This window comes from Aegilops tauschii, chromosome 4, assembly GCF_002575655.3.
Source record: "Aegilops tauschii subsp. strangulata cultivar AL8/78 chromosome 4, Aet v6.0, whole genome shotgun sequence".
NCBI classification, from domain to species: domain Eukaryota; kingdom Viridiplantae; phylum Streptophyta; class Magnoliopsida; order Poales; family Poaceae; genus Aegilops; species Aegilops tauschii.
This window is the reverse complement of record NC_053038.3, coordinates 347733475-347745120: the sequence shown is the minus strand read 5'-3', so window position 1 is coordinate 347745120 and position 11646 is coordinate 347733475.

Sequence of the window (11646 nt, the reverse complement as noted above, 5' to 3'; positions counted from 1 at the left end):
GATCGACTACATCGACGACGACCCCTCCTTCTTGCCAGAGCAACCAGGCAAGCCCCCCCTTTGATCATCCCGATATCGCCCATTCCATTCTCTCATGCTTGCATTAGATTTGCTACTGTTATTGTTTGCTCCTATTCTGATGCATAGCCTATTTATTGTAACCTGTTGTTGTTACCTACCTGCTTATCCTAAACTGCTTAGTATAGGTTGGTTAGTGATCCATCAGTGACCCCCACCTTGTCCTTGTTGCCCCAGCTTCATCATTGAAGACCCGATCAACAAGATCGAAGACCAGGCCCCGGCACCGCACATCACTTTCCCCTTAGTTGCTCGACACTATTGGGTTACTATCGAGTGCCGAGGGTGAGACCTCTACAGCACTTCTCATGTTAACCCTGTAGTGTAGCTATTCGGTCGTGGTCATCGGGGGTGATTCCGCCTTAACCACTTCCGATACGACTCTGTCGTGCAACCCCTCAAGTGTGAACCTCGGGGATGGTTCCTCTTACGTTCACCTTGATGATTACATCGAGTGGAATTCACCGGGGGTGATTCCTCGGGTTTTCCCCTTGATGTTTGGACACACGGATACTTGGACTTTACAGCTGTTTCTTGGAAAGGCGGGTCGACCCTGAGGGGTACTCGTGAGTGATGTGGAGTCGGGTTGACCTGGAAGGTGCCCGCGAGATACTTACGAGGCGTGGCCGGGCATTCTTAGCCCTTGCCGCAAGTCCTCGAGACGGGGCAACGGGGTCACATCTTTTGTGAGTCTCTGCTTATTACCGTGTGCTCCTAATCCACTACGATTTGGATATTTGATCCGAGGGGCCTCTGGCCTGATAGCACTAACCATCATGTGGGCATAGTATGGGCGTTCTGCGTCGTATGCATCAGCCGAAGCTTAATAGACGTCAGCGACTGAGCGGCGCGCGCCGGGTTGGACTGGTAAGCACCTGCCTTTTTAAGGGGGTAGCTAGGTCTGCTCACCGGCCGCGTTCGCAACATGCAGGAGTTCCCGGGGCGATGGCCCATGACCCCTGGGGACATAGGTTTAGTCCGGCGTGTTGACCTCTCTATTAAGCCTAGGTCGGGTTGCGGCGTATTGTTTGGCTGAGGCTGGGCATGACCCAGGAAAGTGTGTCCGGCCGGAGTTAATCGAGCGTGGTGGGTAAGTTGGTGCACCCCTGCAGGGAAGAAAACATCTATCGATAGCATGTCCTACGGTAACGGACACTTGGATTTGTATCCCGATCGATACAACTAGAACTGGATACTTGAGATCAGACATGGATATGAGAAATGGATAGTATGGCTCTGGGATTGCTTTCTCGTAGGGAGTCGAGAAAGGATCTCTGGCCGAGGTTGATAACACTTCTACTACTTTACTTTATGCTACTCTACTCCCTCTTGTTGCTGCAAGATGGTGGTTTCCAGCAGATGCTATTCTTCGATAGGCTAGGCTTTCCCCTTCTCTTCTGGCATTTTGCAGTTCAGTCCACATATACTGCCCTTTTCATTGATACCGATGCATATGTAGTGTAGATCCTTGCTTGCGAGTACTTTGGATGAGTACTCACGGTTGCTTTGCTCCCTATTTTCCCCCTTTCTTCTTCTTTCCGGTTGATGCAACCAGATGTCGGAGCCCAGGAGCCAGATGCCACCGCCGATGCCTGCTACTACGTGGAGACCGCCGACGACCAGGAGTAGTTAGGAGGCTCCCAGGCAGGGGGCCTTGCCTTTTCGATCATTGTTGCTTTTGTGCTAGCCTTCTTAAGGCAAACTTGTCTAACTCATGTCTGTACTCAGATATTGTTGCTTCCGCTGACTCTTGTGTTTTCGAGCTTATGTATTCGAGCCCTCGAGGCCCATGGCTTGTAATATAAGGCTTGTATTATTTTAATTTGTGTCTAGAGTTGTGTTATGATATCTTCCCGTGAGTCCTTAATCTTGATCGTACACATTTGCGTGTATGATTAGTGTACGATTGAATCGAGGGCATCACAAGTTGGTATCAGAGCTGACTGCCTGTAGGTAGCCCCCTTTCCAACTCCTTGGCCGAAGTTGAGTCTAGTCACTGAAAAACTTTTACTAATATTGGCTGTGTGTCTTACGAGCCCACGTTGCCATTGGGTGGTATTAGGATCTTTTACTCCTCATCTGTACTCTGGGACTCTGATCTCTCTTCCATCCGGGTTAAACGAATTTACTAACTCTAACATTAGGATCCTGTGACCACATTCACCCCAAAGTTGGATAAGCCATAGATATTCCTTAGAATAGTATTCTGAATGGTACACACACTGTCGTGTTGACTACGAAGTGGTATCCATCGTACCTCTTTCATTATGCATGTTTCATCATGAATGATCCTTGTCTTTGCAAATGCTTAATGCTGAAGTACCCCTTGTTACATGTTAGTAGGATGGTTAGACCCGCTGGTCGTGGCCGTGGTGCCAACGATCCACCACCGCCTGAATTATTTGCTGGAATGATGCAACAGTTTGAGTTGAATCGCCAGTTCATGGAAGGAATGATGGCTCAGTTTCCTCGCCCCAACATGAATCAACAGCCAACCCCAGTAACTCTGCAGGACTTCATGCGCCTCAACCCAGCTATTTACCGCAGCTCAACTCAGCCCCTTGGTATTGATGACTGGCTCCGCGACATCACGCATGAAATGGAGTCTGCTAGTGTGGCCTTTGCTAGCTATGTCACCTTTGCATCATTCTTTCTGAAGGGTCCCGCTGCTCATGGTGGGACAGCCACAAGCGTACCCTACCTGCTGGAACGGTCATCACTTGGCTGGATTTCCAAGCCGCTTTCCGTGCCCGCTTCATTCCTCAGGGAATCATGGACAGGAAGAAGCGAGATTTCCGCAACCTCACCCAAGGCAACAAGTCTGTAGATACTTATCAGCAGGAATTCTTGGACTTGTCACGTTATTGCTGAAGAAGACATTGCAACTGATGCTCGTAAGCAAGAGAAGTTTCGTGATGGACTTCACCTTGATACCAAGCTAGCACTACTCGTTCATGATTTTGTCGACTTCGCCACTTTGGTGAACAAGGCTATTCATGTTGAGACTGGTCTTCAGGAACACCAGGGATCCCTCAGGCGCAGCCGTGACACTGGCTCATCTTCAGGCCCGTCAGCGCAGAAGCGTCGGATATGGATCCCCCACAACATGTATCGTCCAACTGCACCTGCTCCAAGACAGACCTATGTTGCACCTCGTCTGCCTCCTCCACCGCAGAGACATCCTCTTCGAGTTGTACCACCCCAAGCTCCTGCTCCCAATCCCAATGATGGTCTGTGCTTCAGATGTGGCCGTCCAGGTCACCTTGCCAAAGAGTGCAATCAGAAAAAGAGCCAGCTGGCTCTGCCTTCAACTGGTCGTAACAATCAGCCCCATAACAACAATGCCAGACCTTATGGTCATGGTCAGGCTAATCATATTGATCTGAATGAAGCTCAAGACCAGCCTGCCACTGTGATGGGTACTCTTCTTGTTAATTCAGTACCAGCTGCTGTTTTATTCGATACAGGAGCATCACATTCTTTCATATCTGAAGATTTTGCATTCATGCATGGCATTAAACACGAAGAGATGCACACTCCACTAGTGGTAAAAACCCCTGCGGGCCAATGCCAAACCTCCATGGTTAACCACAACGTTTCAGTTGAAATCGAAGGGTTGGAATTTTTTGCCTCCCCCATTATTCTGAAGTCTTCCAGTATTTTGACCTCATTCTGGGAATGGATTGGTTGAAAGCACATACGGCTTCTATCGTTTGCACCACTAAAACCGTCCACCTTCTACACCCTTCAGATGAGATAGTAAGCTACAATGCTCATCTGGTTCAAAATGACGAAGCACGACTTTATATCTTGAATGCGTTGAACGCAGCACCTCTTGAGGGAATTGAAAAGATTCCAGTCGTTCGCGACTTCCAAGACGTCTTTCCAGAAGAACTTCTAGGAATACCCCCCGCCCGGGCTGTCGAGTTCGTCATCGACTTGAAACCAGGCACCGTTCCTATTGCCAAACGACCCTACAAGATGCCACCTCATGAACTCCTTGAACTTAAGGAGGAAATCGACAAATCTCTTCGCAAGGGTTTTATTCGTCCAAGTTCCTCTACTTGGGGAGCACCTTCTCTCTTCATCAAGAAGAAGGACGGAACGAACCGTTTGGTCCAAGACTACCGTCCTATCAACCAAGCTACAATTCAGAACAAATATCCCCTTCCTCGGATCAATGATCTGTATGATCAACTGGCTGGTTCATCGATATTCTCTAAACTCGACTTGAGGTTGGGTTACCACCAGATCCGTGTTCGTGAAGAGGATATTCCAAAGACCGCCTTCGTCACTCGTTATGGTTCTTACGAGTACACCATCATGTCATTCGGTTTAACCAATGCTCCAGCTACATTGTCTCGTCTGATGAACTACATATTCATGGATTACCTCGACAAGTTCGTCGTAGTCTATCTGGATGATATTCTCGTATATTCGAAGAATAAAGAAGAACATGCTGAACATCTTCGTCTTGTTCTGGAAAAGCTTCGAGAGCATCAGCTTTATGCCAAGTATTCCAAGTGTGAATTCTGGTTACCCAAAGTCACCTACCTTGGTCATGTCATCTCCAAGGATGGTATTGCCGTCAACCCAGAGCGCGTTCAGGCTATTCTTGACTGGACCCCTCCGAAGACTGTCAAGCAAGTCAGAAGCTTTCTCGGACTTGCCAGTTATTGCCGCCGTTTCGTCGAGAACTTCTCCAAGATTGCCAAGCCCCTGACTAATCTGCTTCACAAGGGCGTTAAGTTCGATTGGACAGACAATTGTCGGGAAAGTTTCCAGTCACTCAAGGACAAGCTGACTTCTGCCCCAGTGCTTGCTCCCCCTGATTCTCCCAAGGACTTTGTCATCTATTGCGATGCTTCACATCAAGGATTAGGCTGTGTCCTAATGCAAGAGCGCAGGGTGATTGCTTATGCCTCCCGTCAAGTACGTCCTCACGAAGAGAACTACCCAGTTCATGACCTCGAGCTTGCTGCGGTTATCTTTGCACTGAAGCTATGGCGACAATACCTTCTCGGTAATCGTTGCGAGATCTTCGCCGATCATCAGAGTCTGAAGTACCTGTTTACCCAGCCAGATCTGAACCTCCGTCGGCAGCGATGGATGGAAGCTATTGCTGACTACAACTGCGGTATATCCTATACCCCTGGTAAGGCTAATGTAATGGCCGATGCCCTGAGCCGTAAGTCTTATTGCAACAACCACATGGTCTTCAAAGCTCAACCCCGCCTTTATGAAGAGCTATGCAAGCTGAACCTTCAACTAGTTCCACAGGGTTCTTTGAATAACCTTGTCCTGGAACCAACTCTTCTCAAAGCTATTAAGTCTGCACAAGCCAAAGATGCTCACGTTGATTTGATGAAAAAGGATCTTGACTTCGAGAAATCCAGAGATTTCTCACTTGGTGAAGATGGAACCTTATACTTCAGAGATCGTATTGTAGTACCCTGGTTCGAGCTTATGACAGAGAAGGTGATGAAAGAAGCGCATGACACCCCTCTCTCTATTCATCCGGGAAGTACCAAGATGTATCTAGACATCCGTCAGAAGTACTGGTGGTCTAAAATGAAGCAAGACATTGCTCGATATATCGAAGAATGTGACGTTTGTCGTCGCGTCAAAGCAGAACATCGGAAACCGACTGGACTTCTACAACCGCTTCCGATTCCTGAATGGAAGTGGGATAAGATCCAAATGGACTTCGTCACTGGCCTTCCCAAGTCTCAGAAAGGTAACGATGCTATCTTTGTCGTCATCGACCAATTCTCGAAGGTTGCTCACTTTCTGCCAGTCAAGGAGACTATCACTGCTAGTCAATTAGCAAACTTGTATATCTCCAGAATTGTGTCACTCCACGGCATTCCGAAGGAGATCAGTTCAGATCGCGGCAGTATATTCACTTCAAAGTTCTGGGATAGTTTCCAAGAGGCAATGGGAACTCATATTACCTGGAGCACTACTTATCATCCCCAATCCCAAGGCCAAGTCGAGCGAGTCAATCAAATTCTTGAAGACATTCTTCGGGCTTGTGTTATTTCTTTCGGCAAGAAGTGGGAAGAATCTCTCCCTTATGCGGAGTTCTCTTATAACAATAGCTATCAAGCCATCTTGAAGATGGCACCCTTTGAAGTGCTATATGGACGTAAGTGCCGAACCCCTCTGAATTGGTTAGAAACTGGGGAACAGACGCTCATTGGTCCAGACATTATTCAACAAGCTGAAGAGCAGGTTCGCATTGTCCGGTCCCGCCAGAAGAGCAACTATGACCGGAAACACTGGGGTTCAACTTATCAACCTGGTGAACAAGCTTATTTGCGTGTCACTCCTTTGAGAGGCACTCATCGCTTCATAGTCAAGGGCAATCTAGCTCCGCGCTACATTGGTCCTTTCCGCATTCTCTCCCGTCGTGGACTGGTGGCTTATCAATTGGAGTTGCCACCTCAGTTCTCTCACGTCCATGACGTCTTCCATGTGTCGCAACTTCGTCGATGCTTCAAGGATCCGGAACGTGAAGTGGATCCGGAATAGATTGAAGTTCAAGATGATCTCACATACAAAGAGCATCCTATCCGCATTCTTGAAGAAGCTGAACGTCGAACCCGCCAGAAGGTTACCAAGTTCCTCAAGGTGCAATGGTCGAATCATACTAAAGATGAAGCCACTTGGGGGCGCGAAGATAACCTCCGGGCTGAATACCCCGACCTGTTCCCTTCTACCTCTTAATTGTCGGGACGAGAATTTCTTTTAGAGGAGGAGAGTTGTAACACCTGGTGTAATGATGCTACAGTAACCCTTGGGGTTAAGTTAATCATTTTCCTAAAGAAGTGTTTGATCATCATTGTTTCCTCTCTCTTTCAAATTCCAGTTGAATTCAATTTCAAATTATGAGTGAAATTCAAAATGCTCAAACATGAAAACTAAAATGTTCATCATGTGGAAAGTATTCTTCTAGTAATATTGGTGGAGAACCAACATTTTTGCAAAGTGTCTAAATGGCCTAAAATAGCCAAAACAGAAAGTTGTTAAAAGAAAAAGCAAAAGTTAAAAAAAAAGGAAAAGAAAAGGAGAAGGGGTGGGAGAGCCCCTGGCCTCCCCTTGGGCTTCGGCCCATCCCAGCAGGCCGGCCCACCTACCTCCCCGGTCGCTCTCCCCTCCCCCCGTTCAACCGACCGAGGGCGCGCGCCCGCGCGTCACCGCCGAACCACCCCGCCGGCGTCAAGGGGAGGATAAGGTCGCCGCCCCTGGATGCCTCGAGTCCTCCCCCTCACCTACCGCTACTCCTGCTTCTCCTTCCCCTGGCTCTCCCTCTCCCTCTCCTTCGTTTTGGAGAGGAGGCCAAAGCGCTCGCCGCCGTCCCCCGCTCGATCCCGCGGCCACCATCACCTCTCCGCCGCCTCACCGTGCCACAACGACGCGTCGTCCTCGGCTACTCCCTCTGCACCAACCGGAGCGAGAAGGGAGCCACCGCAGCGAGCCCGTCAACCTCTTCTTCCCCTACGGCCGTCTTCGCCTTCGTCGCCGATTCGTCGCCATCGATCTTCCCGAGCGCGCTTAAGCACAACTACAGGCTCATTGTAAGCCTACGCTTCTTTCCCCTCTCTCTCCCGAGCTATTCCGCCGCCGTAGCCGCCGCTCTGCTAGCACCCACACGCATCGCCGCCGACGAGCTCGCCGTCGTGGCCTTCGCCACTGTAACGCGCGCGTGAGCCTCGCATCGAGCTCCGGGAGCTCGTGCGAGTCCAACGCCACCACTAGTGCGCCTCCCCGTTCCTCCTAGCTCTGTTTCCACGAGCGCCCGAACGCGTCGCCGCCTCCGCTCGCCGCCGGCGTGCTTCCGGTGACCAAATGGTCACGGGCTAGCGCCCGTTGCACTCGCCGCCTCACGTACGTCTCGCTTGGCCTCTCAGTTCGCTCGCTAACGTGCTGCATCGCCGTTTCCTCTCGCGCCCGACTCCGGCCATCCGCCAATGAGCTCGCCGCGCTCGATTCTGGCCATCCCCGTCGATGCTGCTACCTCAAGTCCCTTCGCGCCGTCGCCCTGGTTCCGTACATGCTCGCGGTGGTCCAAACGGACCACCACAACCGATTCCCGGCCACCGCCCGAGCACGCTGCCGCGCGAAATGCTCGCCGGAGCAACTCCGGTGGCTGACGCCGACGTGGCCACCACATGGGTCACCCTGGCTCACCGACCAGTGGGCCCAGGGGTCCCAGTTGACCGCGCTGACCGGTCAACGGGTTGACATGGCAGTGCTGAGACCCTGACATATGGGCCCCACCCCACTAAATCAACGTTTTTAATAATAAACTTAATTAGTTTAGTCTTTTACCTATGACAGGTGGGGTCCAGTCACTAATTACTCTATTTAAATTAAAATGAACTGCTGTTAGCCCACTGCCAATGACAGGTGGGCCCTACTGGGCAGGTTTGACCTGGTCAGTGCGGCTGCTGACTGTTGACGTCACTATGACGTCATGCTGATGTCATAATTCCTTTTCTGTTAATTTAAATAATTCCAGAATATGCTTTAATCTTTGAAAATTAATAGAAAATCAACCGTATCTCGGATGAAAATGTTTTATATATGAAAGTTTCTCAGAAAAATCCAACGAATCCGGATGCGCATTCGTTTACCTGTCAGATGCCTCTAACTATCTGAACATGGAACATTCCCACTCCGGTCATCTGTTTGACACAGGTCCGGAACCGGGAATTCATTCCCGGTTGAATTCCCCCTTCACCTTTATCGTGTAGCCATACGTTAGGTCACACCCGGCACAACATATTGCCACGTTATGCTTTGTGATGCTATGTTTGCTTTATATTTATTGTTTCTTCCCCCTCTTCTCTCCGGTAGACCCCGAGACCGATGCCGCCCCTGTGATCGACTACATCGACGATGATCCCTCCTTCTTGCCAGAGCAACCAGGCAAGCCCCCCCTTTGATCATCCCGATATCGCCCATTGCATTCTCTCATGCTTGCATTAGATTTTGCTACTGTTATTGTTTGCTCCTATTCTGATGCATAGCCTGTTTATTGTAACTTGTTGTTGTTACCTACCTGCTTATCCTAAACTGCTTAGTATAGGTTGGTTAGTGATCCATTAGTGACCTCCAACTTGTCCTTGTTGCCCCTGCTTCATCATTTAAGAACCGATCAACGAGATCGAAGACCAGGCCCCAGCACCGCACATCACTTTCCCCTTAGTTGCTCGACACTACTGGGTTACTATCGAGTGCCGAGGGTGAGACCTCTACAACACTTCTCATGTTAACCCTGTAGTGTAGCTATTCGGTCGTGGTCATCGGGGGTGATTCCGCCTTAACCACTTCCGATACGACTCTGTCGTGCAACCCCTCAAGTGTGAACCTCGGGGGTGGTTCCTCTTACGTTCACCTTGATGATTACATCGAGTGGAATTCACCGGGGGTGATTCCTCGGGTTTTCCCCTTGATGTTTGGACACACGGATACTTGGACTTTACAGCTGTTTCTTGGAAAGGCGGGTCGACCCTGAGGGGTACCCGCGAGTGATGTGGAGTCGGGTTGACCTGGAAGGTGCCCGCGAGATACTTACGAGGCATGGCCGGGCATTCTTAGCCGTTGCCGCAAGTCCTCGAGACGGGGCAATGGGGTCACATCTTTCGTGAGTCTCTGCTTGTTACCGCGTGCTCCTAATCCACTACGATTTGGATATTTGATCCGAGGGGCCTCTGGCCTGATAGCACTAACCATCACGTGGGCATAGTATGGGCGTTCTGCGTCGTATGCATCAGCCAAAGCTTAATAGACGTCAGCGACTAAGCGGCGCGCGTCGGGTTGGACTGGTAAGCACCTGCATTTTTTAAGGGGGTAGCTAGGTTTGCTCACCGGCCGCGTTCGCAACGTGCGGGAGTTCCCGGGGCGATGGCCCATGACCCCTGGGGGCATAGGTTTAGTCCGGCGTGTTGACCTCTCTATTAAGCCTAGGTCGGGTTGCGGCGTATTGTTTGGCCGAGGCCGGGCATGACCCAGGAAAGTGTGTCCGGCCGGAGTTAATCAAGCGTGGTGGGTAAGTTGGTGTAACCCTGCAGGGAAGAAAACATCTATCGATAGCCTGTCCTACGGTAACGGACACTTGGAGTTGTATCCCGATCGATACAACTAGAACTGGATACTTGAGATGAGACATGGATATGAGAAATGGGTAGTATGGCTCTGGGATTGCTTTCTCGCAGGGAGTCGAGAAAGGATCTCTGGCCGAGGTTGATAACACTTCTACTACTTTACTTTATGCTACTCTACTCCCTCTTGTTGCTGCAAGATGGTGGTTTCTAGAAGATGCTAGTCTTCAATAGGCTAGGCTTTCCCCTTCTCTTCTGGCATTCTGCAGTTCAGTCCACATATACTACCCTTTTCATTGATACCGATGCATATGTAGTGTAGATTCTTGCTTGCGAGTACTTTGGATGAGTACTCACGGTTGCTTTGCTCCCCCTTTTCCCCCTTTCTTCTTCTTTCCGGTTGATGCAACCAGATGTCGGAGCCCAGGAGCCAGATGCCACCACCGATTCCTGCTACTACGTGGAGACCGCCGACGACCAGGAGTAGTTAGGAGGCTCCCAGGCAGGAGGCCTTGCCTTTTCGATCGTTGTTGCTTTTGTGCTAGCCTTCTTAAGGCAAACTTGTCTAACTCATGTCTGTACTCTGATATTGTTGCTTCCGCTGACTCTTGTGTTTTCGAGCTTATGTATTTGAGCCCTCGAGGCCCATGGCTTGTAATATAAGGCTTGTATTATTTTAATTTGTGTCTAGAGTTGTGTTGTGATATCTTCCCGTGAGTCCTTGATCTTGATCGTACACATTTGCGTGTATGATTAGTGTATGATTGAATTGAGGGCATCACAGTTGATTTGGCCAGACTAAACTATGGGATTATTACTTTGGTACCTAAAGTTAAGGATGCCAAACAGATTCAAAAATTCAGGCCCATTTGCCTTTTGAATGTCAGCTTCAAAATCATTACTAAAGTCTTGATGAATAGACTTAGCAGGGTTGTCAACCCAATTTTTTCACCCATACAAACTGCCTTTGTTAAAGGCAGATTTATCATGGAAGGAGTGGTCATTCTACATGAAGCTCTGAATTCAATTCATACAAAAAAGCAGAATGCTATGCTGTTTAAGGTTGATTTTGAAAAAGCATATGACAAAATTAAATGGCCTTTTGTCCATAAAATGCTCAAACTGAAAAACTTCCCTGATAAATGGTGTGACTGGGTGATGCATACCATGAGGGGAGGGCAAGTAGGGGTGAAAGTCAATGATAACATTGGTAAATTCTTACTTTCAAGGGACATAGACAGGGGGATTCTTTGTCCCCTTTACTATTTGATTTAGCTGTAGATGCCCTGGCAATAATTATGGATAGGGCTAGAACTGAAGGATGCATAAAAGGGGTGCTTACTGACATTCATGAGAATGGGGTTAATATGTTGCAATATGCTGATGATACTATATTCCTGATACAAGATGATGAGGAATCAGCAAAAAACTTGAAATTCATTCTGACTGCCTTTGAACA